At 37.1% G+C, this 12,570-nt stretch overlaps 1 protein-coding gene across 3 annotated transcripts in view; it reads left to right on the top strand.

Moving 5' to 3' along the window:
* Window positions 1-911: 911 nt before the first annotated feature.
* LOC113044184 (kelch-like protein 5) overlaps window positions 912-12,570 on the top strand; it is an 82,722-nt gene continuing 71,063 nt past the window's right edge. For all 3 annotated transcript variants that reach the window (XM_026203898.1, XM_026203899.1, XM_026203896.1), the window contains exon 1: window positions 912-1,048. The gene's annotated coding sequence lies outside the window, so the exon portion shown is untranslated. The remainder of the gene's footprint in view (window positions 1,049-12,570) is intronic.

The following is a 12,570-nucleotide window of genomic DNA, read 5'->3' as shown; positions in this document are numbered from 1 at the left end:
TCACTTGATTCATTAAACTAATATCTAATTAAACTAGTAATTCATTGAATACATCCTTGCTGAATTAAAAAAAAAAAAAAAAAAAAAAAAAAAAAATGACAGACCAGTTCACAAGAAAAGATAAAAAATAATGCACAGCAACTTGTTAAAGGACTAGCATTATCAATATATCTGAAAACACTAGTTATTATTACAAAAATAACATATTGTACTGTTCGGGCCTTTGTCAAAAAGAGAATAAGCGCCTCACAATGAGTGAAATATGAGTTGGCGCATCTTGCTCACTGTGTATTGAGGTCAGATCTTGTGACCTATATTAGAAACGTGTAATGTATTAATGATAGATCATGATTTTTACTCATTTGCCTTCACTTCAATTTCAAATGGATGGATTATGATACTCCCTCTGCCATCCATAATTATCTCGATTGCTGCATCTACAATATGAATGCATTGCGCATGTGTCGTGAGAAAATCTTTTTTTTTTTTCATCTTTGAAATTGCTGTAGATTATATTAAAAGGAAATCGTCTGGACAGCCATCTGTGCGATATCCACTAGATGGAGACACTGTCTTTCACCCCCTAAAAGTGTAGTAAAGATAAGAAGATTCATTATTGGTGTATGATTATTGAACAGCCCCGAGCGAGCTCATTTTCCACATTATATTTATGAACTGTTTTGTCGCACGATAACACGTGCAATTTTTAAAAAGTGCAACTTTTGTATTAATATACAATCATAAGTAAACCCATACAAAATAAAACAGATCCCCCTTAACAACAAGTTATGTGAGGTGAAAGTCCACGGTTTAAAGCGAGAGTTAAGATATAGGCCTATATTTTATTTAATTATTTTGCATATTTCGAGAACAAATTCTAGGAAATGCATTGATACAGTTTTTGAGGGATAGTCTTTACTCCACGCCTGTCCATCCAAAAGTGAATCACGCGATTATAATCAGAGTTTAAAGAGCCCTGCTCTGTTCAACTACTAAATGCACAGTTTACATCTGAAATAAGCGATAATAGCAGCTATTTACTCGCCAGGTAAGAGCTCATTCATTTCACGCGCTGTGGTGGTCGTGTGGGGTTATTTTGGTTGACAGCTGAAGCCCTTAAGAAATACGTGCAGCTAGCCAGCTACAAGTTCGCAGACAGTTATGTGGTAAAAAGGAAATGAATCAGCCATAAACGCTTTAAAATGCGGACTCATTCAGCAGGAAAGCACGGGGTTCAGACTGGCCTGCGAGTGCCGATAGTTTTGATAGAAATAATCAATACATGATGAACGTACTACAGTTGTTTTATGCACGATGAATATTTCCTGCTTTGTCCGGTGTCACACCGGCTATTCTGGCAAAGGAAGTATAGAGATGTGGGTTGAGTTGATTTACTTAACAGGAAACGAAAGTGTTTTGGTCAACACATAAATTATGCTACATATGTATCGTAAACGCACGTGTTCACAATGGCAGGCAAACAGATGTATCACAACAGAGCTTGGAGCACAAGTAGGCTACATGCACGTCTTATTTGAGCTATTTTCGAATTTCATAAAAGTGTTTCTTTACTCTGTTTTCGTATTACGTTAATCTTAATCCATGGATTCATGAAGACATGAGGCAATCTTCTGTTTGTAAAGCTTTGGATTTCTTGGTAAATATTTGTGTAGTTAGATGTTATAAATAGAGGTATAAAATCTAGGGTATTTGTTACTAAGAATTCATACATTCAGGGTCTCTGTGGACAGATTTCAGGTGGATTGATTCGAGCAGGAGATGAGGAAAAGAAAATAGATGGTTACATTCCATACCAGATACACCCACAGAAGCCCAGGTTTCCAGAGCCCTGTGTTTGTATTTTTAATTAGCATCTGACTATGACCCAGCACTAAAGATAGAACAGAGAGAGCAGAGAAACAAGAAGAATGGAGATGTGCAGCACGTCCTTGCATTTGTTATTTTTTTTTGTCCTTTATGCTTTTCCCCTTGTTTAAGCACCAGTGATTCTCCTCATGTGTTGGTATACAGGCTGTGTACTGCTAAAAAACAAGTGTTTTTTTTCTACACATTAATGGTGGGTATTTAGCCAAGTCACCATGAAATTAAAATTTACATTTTAATAGAATATTGCAGTGCTTAATATATATGATTTATACAAAATGTATAAATCATCCTTATTTTCTGCATCCACTATCCACCCTAAATAGTATTCATATTTCATCATAGTATGTTGAAATGAGTATCCCAGAGGTACCTGGATGGTTGTTCAACAGTATATTCCAATGAAAATGTAAAGTGAAGATCCAGGCACACGTGTACTCTGATGGTGAAAACAGCATTACCCACAAACCTTTGCTTGCTGGACAAAGATTTGGTTAGAACTACAAACGCAAATAACAAGTGTTGAAAAATGACAGACATGGTGGATATGCAATTAAGGTTAAGTAGAGTTTTAGATAAAGGGGTTTGAGGAAAAATATTTGTTTAGTGTTTTTGCACATTTCATCTGCAAAACTATTGTGAGCTTTAATGAAGATACATGTGCTCATGAACTTTTAACACATAAGGAGAGTTCTTCTTGGCTTGAAAGATACCCAACTGGCAGATCAACATGCTACTTAATTTCTCTCCAACATAGTAGGAAATGAAATTAAATTAAATGTGGAGGATGTTAACTGTGACAAGATGATTGACTGGGCAGTTTGAATGATGATGGGATGCACGCCAAATAGGCAACAGAGTGGTGCGTTAAAGATGCTATTATAACAAAATACTACTGAATGCTCTAAAGCTTGCCTACTATTCTGCTTCAGACTCAAAGACTTTACATATTCCAAGATGGTGCACTTGTATCGCTATGAATGTAAGAGAGTGCAATGAATAATATGGTGGAGTAACTCCCGTTCTTCTGAATAAAACGCCAATTAGTAAAGTCTTTGTGTCACTGCAGCTGTATGCACTAGTTACTACACATTGGCTGGACTTACCTGAAATATAGGCTAAGCATATTTTAATGTTAACATTTATGGGACAGTTATTTTCGGATTTTGTTGCTAATTTGAAGTTTGTTATTTAAATGTGAGTGTATCAAGCAGTTTTTGAGATTTCAGGAGTTCCCCATTCAAGTAGATGAGACTTGATCTTGGGTGCTCAAAATAGTTGCCTGGAAGAGACTTTTTCCCTGTCCTCTATTTTTTCTTTATTTTAAGAAGCTGTTTCCCTCATATTTATTACAATAGGGAAGAACATATTATTGCAACTTCGTTCATTGATTTATAGAATTTTCAGTAAGTTTCAATTATCTTTTCATTACATGCACTCTGGGGTGTAAACAGGCTTCCAATCATTTTTTTTTTCAGTGTGCTGCAGGAAACCCCAGTTCATTTGTGTGTTATGAGTGAGTCAGTGAATCATTCATACAATTGATTCTTAAAGAAACACTTTCATACACTGAATGTTATATTCAGTTGATTTCATGTTCAGCTGATCATGAACAAGATGTTTTATTTGTTGACTTTTGTTTATGAAAGAGATGTTTTATTCTGCCAATGGCAGGCTTACTTCCACACTTTACAGTTCAGGGATTGAACCCTAGATCAGTCTTTTCAAATTACGTAAAAAGTCAGTTCTGTGATTCCAACCTTGTGGAAAATGTTTGGGAAGGAGCCACTTTTTGTTTCAGTATGACAATGCTCCTGTGTACAGAGAGGTCCATCGTGTACTCAGTCTGGAGTAGAACCTTGACTAGTCCATACAAAGCCAAGAGCTGGAGCTCACTGAACACCTTGGGATGATTTGGAATGGCCCATCAGTCAATATCAGTGCTTGTCTTTACTCTGTGTGAATTGGAACAAATCCCCACTGCCATGTACCAACATAGTGGAAAGCCTTTACAGAGAAATGGAAGCTCTAGCAGTTAAGGAAAGAATAACTTCTTATTAATGACATTGGTTTTGAAATTAAATTTCAAACATATGGAAGTGTTTGGGTGTCCATGTACTTATAACCATATGTTAATAGTAATCTAATCTTTCAGACTCTTCTCTTATCATCCTCTGAGCTCCTCAGGATTGGTTGATTTCTCACTGTGTCAGTCTGTGAAAAGAGACATTAATAAGTCATAGCAGATGAATTATGGATTGAAGAGAATTCAGCCTTGGAAGTTCTATATAAAGAATGAACTGCTGGATTATTACATTATTATGAAATATGTTTGTAGAACATGTGCATTGAAAACGTGCATGTAAAAAAGTTTTAAAGTCTACAAAGCATTTTTCATTGGCAGTTTGTGTTAACTAATGAAGCCCTAATGTCAAGCGTGAATAAACAATAAAGGATCAGTACACTTTCAAACAATATCTAGGGCATGTTGTAGTCCAACTTACTACTTAAGTATTTGGCACTGTGATGAAAGTCATAGGGAATACACAAATCTGAATGGCTATTTAAAATTATTTAAATATGTTTTAGAAAGTAGCGCAGATTATTTGTTTATGGGGTTTCCAGGTTAAAGGGTTAGTTCACCCAATAATCAAAATTATTAGCTCTCGGACTAAATCTAAATCTTAAACTGTGTTCCGAAGATGAACGGAGGTCTCACGGGTTTGGAACGACATGAGGGTGAGTTATTAATGACATAGTTTTGATTATTGGGTGAACTAACCCTTTAAGGGCTGCATTTTCTGCAGTTTACAAGCAGCATACAGTTGTTTATTTTGTCCAGTTAATTGGAATAGTATTCTTAAAATGGATTCCAAATTCGGAATAATTTGTAATATATAATTATTCATGGTATTTAGAACAATATCGTCCATATCCATTACAGTGATATTTCAGATTAGCAAATATACCGACACATGTCTAGAAGCAATATATATATATATATATATATATATATATATATATATATATATATATATATATATATATATATATATAATTATTATTATTATTATTTTTTTTCTCTGTGAACAGGCTACAGCCACACTGCATGCATAAGCACTGTAGTTTTGTGGCACTGGAAACTTTTGGAGAAGTTGAAAGTCTATGATGTTTAAGAGTTATCTCATCATAACTTAAACTAACAGCTCCTGCTCTACTAGTTTCCTGCTGAACCAGTATGGCTGCCGCTAACACTGGACAGATGTGCAGCCATTATGGTTCATGTTTTCTTCCATGACAGCTCATGACTAATCTGTCCCAGCGGGCTCTGCTCTGCACCGTTACATACAAAACGCTTGCGAACGCATGCGCTATTGTTCGGCACAAGTTGCCAGTTTCAGTGCTTCCTGTTCAGACATACTGTTGCTTTCATGGTTATATTTTGGTTAGCTGAGGCATTGGTTCCTAAAGTTTAGCTTCCATCTTTGAAGTTGAAAGCAGTTAGTTTTAACCTCATGCACATCATTTGCCTGAGTGGTTTTATTTTCACTGCAGCAGTGGATGTACTTCGTCCTCTGGAGTCAGATTCATTCTCTCTCTCTCTCTCTCTCTGATAAGTTCAGCAGGCTTTAAGGTGACCTTTGTGGAGGAATGTTGGGGTGTTTAGCCCTCTGCATTTGTACAGTCATCAAAAGGTGGTTCAATACAGCAGACATTTGCTCAATAGACCTTCTTTGCATTGCACAGATTGTATTTCACAGTGCAATCTGAGACTCTGTGGCTTTCTTTATGAAATATATTTATGGATTTTCCTTGTCAGTTTGGAGTCAAAAAATTCAGCCTTGATTGTTGTTGCACAAAGGAAGACATTGGTTTTCTCAGAACTGTATTTGTGGTTAGTACATATTCTTGTACAAGTGAACCTCTGGTTCTCATGTGGGCAATGGAGGTTTGAATCTGGCTTGCAGTATTACATGTAGCTTTAATATTAGTTAGCATTATAAGTTTCCTATCCTTTCTCCACACATCATTTACAAAGTGGCAAAAAAGCTGTTGAGTTGATGGTTAGTACATTGCGCTCCACAACATTGAGCTTTGGTTCTCATGTGGGCAGCAGTTTGTCTGGTACATGAGGCTATAGAGTTATCTGAATTAAAAATGTAATCGTGACGTGGCTGATTAAATGTATGCTCTGCATGTATCAAAGTGAATTGCTGCACTGAGTTCCTTTAAATGCGAGCAGTGTATGATTCATTGTTTTCAGTGTCTTGAAGCAGCCAGTTTGCAGCTAATGCTTCTTCATGCAAATTTAATCTCTACTGTGAGTTTGGGTCACTTAAAAACATGGGGGAATGCAACAAGCACCAACCATCTTCTCAAGCTTGTAATAAGCACATACTGTATAAACTAGCTGTTGTCAACAGCTTCAACAAAAAGACTTGGGCACTAAAAAATATATATTTTTTGACAAAATAAAAGCATTACAAAAACCTAAATAAATAAAGGTAATTTTACAGTTTTACTGGAAAATACTATTGTCTTCATCGTCATCATCTTTGTATTGGTTTACTTAAATGCAATTTTATTTTATTTAATAGTGAAATATTTAAATGGTAATAGTTCTTGTTTATTATTTTATAGTCATATTGATAAATAAAAACAATGTTATGATGTAAATCTTCATTAATCTTAGTTTTTTTTTATGTCTTACTGAATCATTTGGGGTGGTCAAAGAAGAATAACCATGACTATAGTTATTGATTTTTGAGAAAAAGTCTCTTCAGTCACCACACATGCAGTGATGAAGACAAACTTGACTTGAGTGTGAATACTGTTGGTGATCAGTCTCTGTTTTCTAAAAAGACAGTACTTCCGCAAACTTTTGAAGTCTGACCAGATGCCTCATTCATAGATTTTGATTCTAAATTTGTATTTGATCCTAAATTCCATTGGATTTAAACCTTCAACAAAATTGAGAAGCAAATATGCATTAATAAAGGCAGAAACTGAAGTGAAAGTGTATGTCATCCAAAGCGCATGTGTAGAAAATGTTTTGAAATTAATTTGTATTAAAGAATTATTTAAAAGTAGCCATAATATTACAGTGTATGCCTATCACACATATGGTTTCTGAATTCTGAGAGCATGCTTGAATTTTTTTTTGTTGCCCTTTGATGAAGAGTGTTGTACTTCTAAATTATGCAGAGAAATCTCTCTGTGTGCTCTGACACATTAAACTGTGGTGCTTGTGTTTGAATCCTGTTCTCCACTGTTGTCTGAATAAATGTGGCAAAAAGACCACAAATAAAATGAAAACTTATGTTCCATCAAAATTATTTTACATGGATGTCAGTGCTTTAATCCATAAACGACATTTTCCAGCAACACTTCCAACATATGGCATGCTTTTAGATCTCCTTGTCTTATTTTCAATCCTGATTTGCTTACATATACATAAAGGCTGGCTGAGTTCAGTAATTGCACTATTACAAATCATTATATTGTGGTTTGTGTGTTAAATTTCTTAATCGGCAGTTCTCAGTGGATTGTGGACTGAAACGCAGACAAGGGACAGATGATTAAAGATGGCAGGGAGCTGTCTAAACACACCAGTCCCTGTCAGCGCAGATGGAGGCTGAATGGCAGACTGAAAGAGGAAAGGGATTTTCTTGGAATTGAAATCTCTCTTTTCTTGGCAGAGCGCTCTCTTTGCCGGTTGTGAAGGTCCAGGAGTGGAAAATTGGCTTCTCAGACTCACAGATGGTCTTAGGCTTGGTCTACATCCACACGTGCGCGCACACACACACACACACACACACACACACGCACACACATACACAAACCTTGAGTTTTTGGTACTCTCCTCTCCTTTGCCAGTAAATGTTTGTCAGCTATTCTTGTCACAGAGTGGGTATTACAAATTACACTACCTTAACCTAAGCCAAATTCACACCACAAGATTCTGACCACTTGAGTATGTGTCTTTGAAAAAGTGTCGACACTGTCACTGCTTTCTCCATCTGAACATATGGAGAGGGAGCAAAATATGAATATGTACACACATGCACACGGTGAGCCATTGAAGGCCTTGTCTCAGATTTTAGATGACACTGTGGCACTATGTTGCCAGGCAGATTAATTCTGCACCCCTTTACTATCTTTATTAATATTTTTTTCTCAGCAGAGAGACGTGAGGTCCCAGCTGACACTTCTATCAGAGGAGTACTTGAAGTAAAAGCAAAAGTTGACTCAAAGATGAATGACCTCAACTATGGTCATTGATTTTTTTTAGAGAAAGGCTTCTACAGTCACACATATAGTGATGAAAATAATCTTGAGTTGAGTGCAAACACAGTTGGTGATCAGTCTCTATTTTCAAATGTCAACTATAAAATCAGTTTGTGCTAATTTCGGGGTTTCAGGATATTGGTCTCTTAACATCTGCTGTGCTCTAGATTCTTACATAATTGAGCAAGTTAGAATTCTTTTAAATGAAAGAATTTAGGAAATTTATGTACCTAACTTAATTTAAGGAGACAACCTGTTTTGTCTCTTGATTTCATCATATCTGCATCTAAAATTACACAAAATTTTACACCAAATCAGCATATTAAAATTTCTGAAGGATCATATGACACTGAAGACTGGATTAATTTGTTACCTAATTTTTAACTTTTTAAAATGTATTCACATAGAAAACAGTTGTTTTAAAAAATATTTCACAGTGTTACTGTTTTTGCTATAATAATAAAATTAATAATTCTTAGTAAATGGAGATTTTATTTAAAAACCTTTACAATTTGTATTTAAGAAAAAATGTATAAACTTTTTTTTTTATTGTTTTAAATTCAACAAAACATCAGTATTTCAAATTTTTGACAGGAAGTATATACAGTATGTAATCCCATTATCATGATAAATAGATTCAATGCAAAAGACTGGAATTAAATTATCTGCAGCCACACAGATAGAAAAGGAATGCAAATGTTTGAGATGAATAGAACAAGTAAATTGGAGACGGGGTCAGAGAAATTGAATTGCGCAGTCAGCACTTACCTGACTGTCTCTCCCTCTTCGTTTTTCTTCTCTCTCACACACATCATTTATGCTTAACATTATAGTGACACATCAGTGTGTATGCAGGTCAGACCCCAGGTGTAAATGTTCTAGCTCTTTTGTATGCGCATGTGTGTTCCCTCGTGGCTGGTAGAAGAGGGGAAAACTGCATGATCTATTTATTTACAGCATGAGGCAGCAGCACTATTTATGATCCTTAAACGATAAGCTTTCGGGAGACTCGTAAAAAAGAGAAGTGTGTGTGAGTGGGGCTTGACTCAAGTAAGGCAAGACTGGGACAGGAATATTTATTTATTTGTTTATGTTTAGAGGGAGAGGGGCATTGTAAGAATTCAGTAATTCAGGATGTGCTTTATTGAAGATGCTCCAGTTCTTCAGGGTCTAGAGGTTTCTGGCTTGTAAGCCTGTCTCAATTTTATTTTAAGACCTGTCTGTTTATCCCTTCTTTGATGGAAAGCAAATGGTGTCGAGATCTCTTGATCTCCAACAATTATCTCCAGGTTCTTTAGCTCTGCTGCTGTGTGTATTGATTATCAATAGCATAACATTTTAGCTGTGAAATATTATGAATCTCATCAAGGACGAATCTCCCTCCTAGGAAACATATGTGTCTTGCAAACACACACACACACACGCACGCACGCACGCACGCACGCACACACACACACACACACACACACAAACACACACACACACACACACACTTGTACATTCAACCACACTACATAAACATGCTGTTGCTGGTCTGATCATATTTGATGGTTATACTGTTTTACATACTGCAATACTATATCATGGTATTTCTCCAAGATAGAATACTATAAATGTCATGAAGTTAATTTAATACAAATACCATAACATTATGGCTTTTTAGACATATCATGTACACATATCATGATGTTACTATGGAAACTTGTCTGCATTACCATATTTCATGTAGGGGTGTGACGGTTCGTATATAACCGTGAGACCGGCGGTTATAGTTGAACACCGTCATTAGAACTCTATAACCGCCAAAACCGTGTCATTTAAATACTTTTTACAAACATTTTTTAGATAGGATCATAAGATGCGCAATATATCGGGAGACATGGTTTTTACCACTTAATGAAGTTTTGTAAATCGTCAGACATGATATTTACCACTTCATAAAATTTTGCTTTGTAGAAAACCTTTCTTAAAAACGAATTTCGTTTTGTAAAAATTTTGTCTTAATTTTAATAAATGTTTCATCAACCAATTGCGTGTATTTTAATAAATAAAAAGCAAATATAGCAGACAATGATAACCGACATGGAAGCACCAGCGCGCCGCGTTCACTTGCACTGCACTAGAGCGCATCTCATCGCAAATGAAACTCAGCGTAGGCCTATGCCTCATACATTAGCATTAAATATCTTTGCTGCATCCTTTCTAGAACAGACAAAGGCATTTTTTTTGCGACTCGCATCAGCATAGCATTGCATGGCCATAGACCGCAAAACAATCAGCGGATGGAGGGCGGGTGCGGCTTTGAAATTTGCTCAAAAAACGTTGGCTCGGATGATGAGTTTTGTGACCGATCTCCTTAATAAATGGAGGTCTGAAATCTCTGCCCCTTTACCGATCAGAGCGCGCGCTGACACGGAGTTAACCCCCCCCCCCCCGACGGTTATGTTATGAACCGTCACATTTGACTCACGTCATAACCGTCATCACCAATTCTGAAACCGGCACACCCCTAATTTCATGTACCATGGTGGAATACTATATGAATACAAAGGATAGCACTGAGTTACCATGGTACATGTCTAAGAAAATCCAAGTTGTAACTGTACACTACCTTATCAATTTTAGGGTCACTAGGAAACATTAAATTGATCAAAAGTGACTAATAACATTTATACAAGATATTTATAATGTTACAAGTTATGTAAACTGTTACAAACTAACTTTATATTCAGCAAAGAATCGGGGAAAAAGTATTGCGTGTCAACAAAAATATTAAGTAGCACAGCTGTTTTCAACATTGATAATAGATTTTTCTTGAGCATCAGATCAGCATATTGGAATGATTTCTGAAAGTCCATGTGACATGGAAGACTAAAGTAATGACTTCTGAAAATTCAGCTTTGCCATCACAAGAATAAATTATACTTTAAAATATATTCAGATAGAAAACTGTTATTTTTCAAGTCTTTCAAAAACAACAACAATAAGAAAATAAATATTATAGGCCCCAAACTTTTGAATGGCAGTGTATCAAAAATCCGTGGTCATGTTTTAAATGTGAATTACCATATTCCATGTGCCAATTTCATTAACTCTTGTGCAGGTGCATAAAAAACAAAAAAAACAAAAAACAGTTACACATGGTAACCTTCATTTCCTGATGGAGGGAACAGAAAGATTGTGTCACGTGATGACACCAGGGGTTGCTCTTGGGAGTCCAAACACCTCTGACATCTTTGAGAAAAGGCTGATGAAACTGGGTGTGCAGAATTTGCATAGCTGTCCACGGCCTGGATATCTGGGTATAAATAGGTTAGAGTAGCATCTACTCGTTCTGTTCTGTTCTGAGGAGTCGAGAAGCATCTCAATCCACTCAGAGGCAGTTCGGAGTTGTAGCACGAAAGTCACAACATCCCTCCATCAGGGAAACAGGGTTATCATATGTAACCAAGATGTTACCTTTCTGTCATTTGTGTCGAGTGATGACACTAGGGGTCCCTATACTAAATGCCACAATTGCCAAACATAGAGTCACCATAGGAGGACTCAGCTAGAGCCTTTTCCCATAGTTAATACTTTCCAGTAATAAGAATGGCGGAAAAGTCTTGGGAGTGAACATCGGGACAGTGACAGTGAGCTTTGCTAAATCAAGTTCATGAGAAGGAACCTGAGCTGGACTGAATGAGAGCATATACCGCCCACAATAATTCTACGGTTATCTGCTAGAGAGCCACCATTTGCCAAGGCTGCTAATGGCAGCCATACCCCTGTTTGAGTGAGCCCTCACTCCCAGTGGGCAACGTAGGGACCAGATAGCTTGCAAAGTCACCACCTAATCCCCCACCCTCTTGACAGTGGGGGTAAGCGCAGTCAGGTAAGCGCAGTCAGGAGGGCCATCTTCATATCAAGGGCGCTGAACTCAAATGACTCAAAAGGGGCTCAATCTTAATCTATCTGTAAGGCCTGTTAGACCACAGTGAGATCTCAAGAGGGGATGAGGCATGGCCTTGAAGGGTTCAACCTCTGGGTGCCTCTGAGGAATCTGATTGTGCTTGCTACCGATCTGCCTTCTTTGCTATCGTGGTTTGCCAAAATCACAGGAACATACAAGTTAGGCAGGTGCATGTTCAGGCCTCCTTGGAGGAAGGAGAACACCTATCCGATGCCACATTTCTGAGGGTCCTTCCCCTGGAAAGAACATCACAAGATCATGTAAAGAACAGTTTCAGGTCAAATAGCCACCTCATAGAGTGGGCTGGATAAAAGTATTTACCGCAGTGGGTGAAAGGTCTCTGAAATCCTCCTGTTCGCATCCAGGGACCAGAGGTTCCAGATATCTGGTAGCGGGTTCCAGATTGTGCCCTTCCCCGGGAGAGTAAGTCCCTCCTCAAAGGAATT

The sequence above is a fragment of the Carassius auratus genome, chromosome 26 (genome assembly GCF_003368295.1).
Source record: "Carassius auratus strain Wakin chromosome 26, ASM336829v1, whole genome shotgun sequence".
Classification (NCBI taxonomy): domain Eukaryota; kingdom Metazoa; phylum Chordata; class Actinopteri; order Cypriniformes; family Cyprinidae; genus Carassius; species Carassius auratus.
Note: the sequence above shows the minus strand (reverse complement) of the source record. Positions and strands in the feature narration are given on the sequence as shown.